The sequence below is a fragment of the Lissotriton helveticus genome, chromosome 3_2 (genome assembly GCF_964261635.1).
Source record: "Lissotriton helveticus chromosome 3_2, aLisHel1.1, whole genome shotgun sequence".
In the NCBI taxonomy this organism is placed as follows: domain Eukaryota; kingdom Metazoa; phylum Chordata; class Amphibia; order Caudata; family Salamandridae; genus Lissotriton; species Lissotriton helveticus.
This window is the reverse complement of record NC_136062.1, coordinates 178,464,246-178,473,110: the sequence shown is the minus strand read 5'-3', so window position 1 is coordinate 178,473,110 and position 8,865 is coordinate 178,464,246.

The window sequence follows — 8,865 nt, the reverse complement described above, 5'->3', positions numbered from 1 at the left end:
ATCTGCCAGCACTTCACCCAGGAACCAAGACCTCCCGAGAAGTAGCCGACCTGCTCCGCTGCATCATGCAGGCATCCACAGATTCCTGTGAAGAATGCGTGACCACAGAAACCAGACGCCTGAAGACACCACTGCACCCGTCACTCCAAGCCTGAGTTGAAATGGGCCAATGGTGTCATCGTGGTCCTCCAGCCCTTCAAGCGACTGAGTCCACCATGGTGTAGCCCCCAGTGAACTCTCAGATATCTCCTGCAGCCTCTTCACAAAGGCCCCTGCTAAAACGACTGCTCCTGGTAAAGGAAACCTGACGCGTAGGGACACCTCTGCACTTGTCACCCCTGGGTCGTGGAGAAGAGGACCAAAGTTGTCCCTATGTCCCCTAGTATTGTGAGGCCTGAGACCACATTGTTCAGCCCAACTGGCCTCCCATTCGGAGCCTGCATCCTCTTTACGCAAAGACCGATCTCCATAGAATAACACTGGGCACTCAATGCTGTTTGCCACCTCTCCATCAGGCTGCCCTAGTACAGCTGGTGGACTTCTGCTGTTGCTGCCTTGGTCCTTGCACCCCACTCACCCTAACTCCTGGAGATTGGTCACCTAAGTCTCTGTACTATACCTGAATGCCATATTTACTTTTCCTCCCATAGGTTACATTTCAGCTTCTAAAAATTGCACTGTTTCAACTTTTTAAATTCTATAATATTTCTATTACAAAATGCATTTACCAGAGCAAATTGATTCTGGTGCCAAAGGATATGTAAAGATACTCTTTTAAAAAAAAATAGTGTGGATCTCCTTATTTAAGCGTGTGTATCCTTTATTGACCACTGTGTGTATTTTCAGATGTCTTGCACATCTCTATGTTAAGCCTACGGCTGCTCGACCACACTACCTTCTAATAGAGCACCCTAGAATTGCCATAGCAAGCCCCCTGACCACTCATACGGGAACCCATGGACTATTTACGTGATATATCTCAATTTGCCAGCTTCCTACATAAGTGGTGCAGTGGTGGGATACTAGACTTGGCATTTGCTGTACCACCTGATTAATAAGTGGTTCCACTAAGGTATGCAAAATTGTCATTAGTTAAAAAAAAATGATTTTTTAATTTTTTCTACATTATTTTAAACTTTCTGTTAGGGCCTTGTGTTAAGTCACTCAGTAAAACTATTTAGAAGTTAACAAGCATTAAAGTAAGTAAGACCTTTAAAAAGTACTTAGCATTTGTGTAAGTTCTTAAAAAGTTACCAACTACTTTAAAAACCATGTGGCCTTTCTAAGAGCTCAACCTGGTACCCTACCAGCACCTTTGGTTGTCCAAACTTCAGGAGCTCTGCAAAGCATGGGAATTTGCGAGGGTGTCTAGATCCACAAAAGCCCATCTGCAGCAGTTGCTGGCAGAAAATGATAGTACTCTGGTACGTAAAGGAACCACCTACTGGGGAAGGGGGACGAGAACCCTGAGGTGTATGATGTTGAATCTGATTCCACCATTAGTCCTTCAGAAAGCAATCCCACTGGGAGCATTACTAGTAGTACCCAGAAGAAATAGATAGTGATGATGCAGATCTTCTGAACCTAACCAAGAGGTTAGCATTAAAGACTAAACTCCTGGCTATAGAAAAGAAAAGAGCCAGGGCCCATCTCTGGTGGCAAAGTTAGAAATAGGGAGAAGGATGAAGCTTTCAACCCTAAAATCACAAAAGGGATAGTCCCCAAATACTCAGAGGGTGATGATATCATGAAATGGTTACAGCCTTAGAAAAGGCTTGTACAATGATACACCTCAACAAGACGTAACAGGACTCTCTTCCATGGTATTTGTTCTCAGGAAAGTGTAGGGACAGGCTGCTGACACTAAATGAGGCAGATGCGAGTCCTATGACCTCATGAAGGCCGCCCTGATTGAGGGATTTAGACTCACCACTGAACAATACAGGACCAGGGTTAGGGAGACTCTGGAAACCCAGAGTCAGACCTCAGTAGATTTTGTAGACTTTTCAGTAAAGGCACTAGGTGGCTGGTTGAAAGTTTGCAATGTGCATGACTATGATAGGCTTTACAATGTAAATATGAAAGAGCATCTGTTGAGTAATTGAGTTCATGAGAGGTTACACCAGTACCTGGAAGACGTAGGTTCAACGTCTCCTCAAGATTTGGGGAAGAAGGCAGACCACAGGGTCAAAACAAGAGTGACCAGCCTGTGGATACCGTTGAGAGGTTGTTACTGATGCAGCAGACATATAACTCTCTCCTAATGGATGAGGCACGCCAACTGTGGCTGGCTACACAGAGTAGAATTTATCAGTGGGGGGACAAATCCAGTGCTATGCTGTACAGGCTCTGTCAGGGAACTTTCCATGCGCAGACCCTACCAGGACTTCGCGATGAGGCGGGGGAGCCTATGACGGCCCCAGTGGAACTGGCGGCCAGCTTCGCCCGATACTATGAAGCCCAGTACGCCCCGCGAGAGACCATTCCTGAGGCAGACGTGGATAAATTCCTAGCTGATCTCCCACCACGGGCTCTCTCAGATGAGGACCGTGACCTACTGGACCACCCACTGTCCTTGGAAGAATTGATTGCGGCACTCGGGGAACTGAACACTGGTAAGGCCCCTGGGCCTAATGGGTTCCCCTGTGAATTTCTGAAGACATTCCATGTTCAACTGGGGGCGCGATATAGACAGGCGCTGGAGGAGGCCAGAGACCGTGGTCGCCTACCGGCTGACTGGCGGCACGCCGAGATTGTAGTCTTCTGTAAACCGGGAAGGCCCCCGGAGCAGCACGCGTCGTACAGACCGATTTCGCTCCTGAATGAAGCGAAAATACTGGCGAAGGCCCTGGCCAATCGCCTTCTCCCGTATATTACAGACCTGGTTCACCCAGATCAGGCCGGCTTTATGCCCCATAGGGCAACAAGGCACAATATCCGGCGCGCGCAGATGGTGATAGAGGCGGCCAGAGCTGCCGAGATCCCGACAGCGCTTCTCCTGGCTGACATTGATAGAGCCTTTGATTCAGTCAGCTGGGTCTATCTTCGTGCGCTTCTAGCCCGCCTAAATTTTGGACCTCGATTCCTTTCGTATCTGCACTTACTATACACGGACCTGATGGCTTCGGTGAGGATAGCGGGAGCGATCTCGGACCCCTTCCCCATAGGCCGGGGCACCCGACAGGGTTGCCCCCTATCGCCATATTTATTCGCCCTAGCCATGGAGCCGCTGGCGGCATGGGTGAGAATAGACGCGCAGATGCGGGGACTTGAGTGGGTGCGGGGACCGTCTGATCGTATTGCACTGTACGCGGACAATGTCCTTTTCTTCCTCACAGACATACATAAATCTGGACCCAGAGTTCTAGAAATAATGTGAGTATTTGGGGAGGTATCTGGCCTGCACTTGAATACACGGAAATCCACGCTGTGGGTGCTGGGAGAGCGCGGAAGACATGGGCCCTGGGCGTCAACGCTGCAGGAAGCGGCGGGAGGCATCAAATATCTTGGTGTATTCCTTACGGACATCGGGGGATTGCCTGGACCCGCAATGTGGTGCCGGTTTGGGACCGAGTACGATCCGATATGAAGATCTGGTCCAGGATGCCCCTAAACATATATGGCCGCTCTGCCATTTTTAAGATGGTGGCTCTCCCGCGCCTTTTATACCAGTTGCAAAACCATCCATACCCGATTGCGCCACACTGGTTTAGGCAAGTGAACTCTGCACTGAGCCAGTTTCTCTGGGCTGGTGGGGCGGCCAGAGTGGCGCTCCGCACCTGTTTCCTTTCCACATATTGTGGGGGCCTGGCGACTTCGGACATCCTATCGTATTACCAGGCATCCCATCTTCTTATACTAAACGACTGGTGGTATGGGGACCGGGGTGACCCGGCTTATGCCCTTGAAAGATACCTGATGGACCCGGACACGCTCCATACCATCCTTTACTCGGCAGGCAAACAGAAAAAACTCCCAATGGTTACTCAAGTGGTTTTCCGAGTGTGGCGTGGAACCCTACGCCGTATGGGTTGGTGGAACGTATTAACAAAAGAAACGCCCTTGTGGCACAATGGACGCTTACCGGAGCTCGCGGCTCTCCAGGGGTTCCGGGGCTGGGACGACATTGGCATCTCGACGCTGGGCCACGTTATGCAAGGCACGACCCTTAAATCGTTCCAGGTTCTGCGAGATGAATACGATATGCCACAGACCCAATTTTATAAGTATTTACAGTTCCGCCATGCTCTGTCCCCCTCGTTAATAGGTTTAGACACGCTACCCGAATTTAGCCCCGTTGAAGCCAAGGTGTTTATGGGGGAATTGGGGGACAAGAAAATCTCCAATATATATCAAACTCTGGTCACGCACTGCTCTGCTTCACTGGATAAGTTACGTAAGGTGTGGGAGGAAGATATTGGTGCCTTGGAGGAGGATGACTGGAGGGAGGCCTTAGAGGCTCCACGAGGGGCGGCTGTTGCGGTGCGCTTGAGATTCATTCAGTTTAAATATTTGCATCGTGCATACTACACCAGGGAACGGTTGTGGCGAGCTGGTCTGATGACCTCCCCTGAGTGCCTGAGATGTGGTAGCACGGTAGTCACGTTCTTACATACAGTATGGTCGTGTGTGCGGCTGACACGGATCTGGACAGGTGTGTGGGACTGCCTGTCCGAGGTGCTGGGCTGGGACCTCCCCCGCTCCCCGAAACTGGGCCTCCTTCACGTAATTGAACAGGTGGGAGGGAATATTTATAAACGCCATCTACTGCTCCTGGGCCTTACGGTGGCCAAGAGAGATGTAGCTCGTGCCTGGAAAGACCCCAGGGCTCCTGTACTAGAGGTGTGGAAGAGAGGGTTGGACTTTACCATGGGACTGGAACGTCCGGTCTTTGAAGCCAGAGGTTGCCCCCGAAAACACTTTAAAATATGGAAGCGTTGGGCAGAATATAGAGGGCTCTGGCTGGAACCGCCAGTGCAACGGGACTCCGATGTAGAACATTTGCAGATTGACTCTGGGTGAAGAGGGCTATGCACTGCTTGTGACTCCAAGAACTAATACTTTGAATCGTATGAACACTGTGCCGGGGGGGGGGGGCTCCGGGAGGGAAGGGCCAGGGAGGGTGTGGGGGGAGGGGAGTTGGTGGGGATCCTTTCATCCCAAAATGTTGATTGCAATGCTATTATTTGTTGATTGTCTTCTTTGCTCACTGAACCCCTGATACATAGCGGATGGTGTCCTAATTGTATGCTATTTCAACGAAATAAAATTTGTTCTGAAAAAAAAACAAGAGTGACCAAAACTACCACTGGTGGAGTTGACCAAGTGAAATGGGTTGATGAGTCCCTTCCCTCCCCCCCCCTCCTACCCCAAGGGGGAAAGATGGTAATCAAGTAAAAGACAAAAACAAAGTCTTCCAAAGGTACCCAAAAACCTATTCAGGAGGGTGGGCGCTGAAACAACACACAGTCTAGGGTGGGTACCAGGGTAAGAACTGGGATCCCCACAAGGGTTGTTACTTCGAGTGTAAGACCGATGGGCATCAAACTGGAGACCACAGCTGTACCAACAAAAAGAATGCCTCTTGTGCATCTGAAGTAAATGCAGTGGTAAGTACCCAGATGGAATCCCAGATGAGCCCTGACCATCTCAGAGAGCTCACTGAGGCAACCTTAGTATCAGAGGGTGGGATACATGTTGATACCCTGGCTGGCCCAGTAATCTGAAGAAGTACAGACAACAACCATATTTCAACGGGGTTAACATTGTAGCACTGAGGGATACAGGTGCAAGGGTCACTATGGTGACTGAACAACTGATATCCCCAGGGCAATACCCAACTGGTGATACATTCAAAGTCCTCAATGCTGACAATCAGCTAAGGTACATCCCATGGCAACGGTGTCCATAGAGTGGGGAGGGGTTACTGGCCAAAAGCAGGTGGTGGTATCCTCTGTAATTCCTGTCGAATGTCTGCTAGGCATCCTCTGGAATCTGGATCTGGAATCCTCAGCATTGGCTAAGGTCCAAAGAAAGACCCATACAGCTATGCTGGGTATACCTGAATGTGTGTGTGTGAAAACAACAACACAATGCAAAGCCCAGGGTAAAAAAGAAGAGTTGAAGCCTGGAATAATGGCCCAACCTTCTAAGAGAAAAGACAAGAAGCCTGGTAAACTAGCTTCTGAACGGACACCAGCTCATGTCCCCTCTCCTCAGGAAGAAGACCTGTCAGCCCCAGGAGCGTGGGCCTTGTACGGCATAGCTACTGTGCCCAGGTGGACCCTCTACGGAAGATCTGTGCCAGGGACAAAGGACCTGTCCCACTCTTGAAAGCCTGAGACCTCAAGCTGTTGATAAGGAAAAGGGAGATGTCAGTGGCCTCTACAGAACCTATTGGGAGGAGAGACTCCTTTAAACTTAGGCCATAGACCCCAACTCTGGTACCACTAGGAGATTGGTAGTGCATCAGCAGTATAGAGTTTCTCCTCACAGTGGTTCATGACATCCCCATAACTGGGCACCTTGGCTAGGCCTAAACCTGGAGTAAGTTAGTCACCAACTTCTATGGACCAGGTATGTCCCAGAATGTGAAAGTTTTGTTACTCCTGTGCCACCTGTCAAGCCAGTGGCAAGACAGGTGGCCACCCAAAGGTCCCATAACTTCCTCTTCCAGTGGTTGTGGTTCCCTTTGAAATGGTAGGTATTGACAGTGACGGTTCCCTTTACCCTCCAACTGCATCAAGGAACAGTTTCATACTGGTAGTAGTGGTTCATGCTACCAGGTACCCTGAAGACATTCCCCTAAAGACTACCACTGGTTCCGCAGTGACTAGGGCCCTCATTAGTAGGAGGTGGTGTCAGACAGAGGTACAAACTTCATGTCTAGTTACCTGAAACATATTTGGACAGAATGTGGAGTGACCTATAAGTTCACTACCCCATACCACCTAAAAACCAATGGTCTTGTTGAGAGATTCAACAAGATCATGTAATGTATGATTGATGGACTCCCTAAAAAGCTCAGAAGGAAATGGGATGTCTTACTACCATGCCTGCTTTTCACCTACAGGGAAGTGCCACAGAAGGGAGAAGGGTTTTCACCCTTTGAACCTCTGTTTGGCCATCATATCCTGGGACCATTTTGTCTTGTAAAGGAAAGCTGGGAGAGACCTCAAAAAGCGCCCAAACAAGATATTGTGGACTATGCGCTTGGCCTTCGTTCCAGAATGGCTGAGTACATAGAAAAAGAAAACCAAAAACTTTGAGGCCAGCCGAGAGCTCCAGAAGCTCTGGCATGACCAACACAGCTTCTCTGGTGGTTTTTCAACCAGGGCAGAAGGTGTAGGTTTAGGGGACTGCGGCTCATAGGACACCCCAGGCCAAATGGAGTGGACCCTACCCTATCCTGAAAGAAAAGGGGAGGTCAACTATCTGATGGACCTTGGCAGTTGCAAGAAGCCCAAAAGCGTCATCCATGGGAACCACCTTAAACCCTATCATGACCGGGCTGTGATGACTATGCTGATGCCTTGGGCACTTGGGCACATTGTAGGTGGAGGCCAAGTTTAACCCATACAAAGCAAGATCCAGACAATTGTGTACTGCGTAGCTCCAACCACCCAGACTCCAGTCAGGGCATTTCTTGGCTTGACTGGGTACTACAGGAGGCTTGTGAAGGGATATTGATCCATTGTGGCCCCTTCATGAACTTACCTCCAAGAACATGCCAAAGAAAGGGAACTGGACAGTGAGCTGTCAAAAGGCTTTTGACACTCTGAAAGAAGCAATGTGCTCATCACCCATTTTGAAAGCTCCCGATTATGCCAAGCAGTTCATAGTGCATACTGATGCCTCTAAACATGGGATAGGTGCGGTTCTATACCAAACTGACGATGAGGGCCAAAACCAACCTATTGCTTTCATTAGTAGGAGGTTACTCCCCAGACAGCAGCGCTGGAGTGCCATTGCTGTGGTTTGCTCCTTGAAGAAGTTGAGGCCATACTTGTTTGGCACCCAAACTGACCATATGCCTCTCCGCTTGCTAATGCAAATGTAAGGTAAAACCCCCAAGCTGTTAAGGTGGTCCATTTCTCAATGGGTATGGACTTAACAGTAGAACACAGACCTTGGCCTGACCATGCCAATGCAGATGCCTTTCTAGGTTCTTCCACTTAGAAGATGAAATCCCTCTTGGGAAAGGTTAGTTTCATCCTCTTCAATTTGCAGGGAGGGTTATTTAGGACAGTGCTCCTTTTACACATCGTCAGCCCCACATGATGTGATTTTAACTGGAAGTGCACTGGGTTCCTGCTAATGAAGTCCTCATTGCCAGATCTCTTTCCTTAAAACTGTACAATTGTTTCCCCTATTGCCAATACCGTTAGCACCTGTGTAAGTCCCCAGTAAACAGGGGTTAAAATAGATCAATACTAGAGGAAGAACATCAATTTCTCTACACATGGGACCGACGTGCTCTGGTTTGGAATGAGCTTTTTTCCTAAAGAGCATAGAGTGCATATCTTCTCACTGGTTATGTAGTTGTAATTGCAGATTGATCCCCTTTCTTGAGCGGTACTGAATAATTAAATTTTACATCCAAATCACATCTGTTCTCAGATACACTAGGTGAAAGGTTTGATACCATAACTTAGACTTATTAGGTCTTCTGATTTCAGACTGGGTCACTGGTCTCGATTTTTTTTTTCAAGCGTCCTACTGTTGGAACTGGCCCTTTTTGCAGGGTCATCCTCAACCTTTTTGCTTCTTCCTCCCTTATTTTTCCTGACCCGTGGCTGTTGGCAATAGGACTCTGCGCACTTTACCACTGCTGATCAGTGCTAAAGTGCATATGCTCTCTATGTA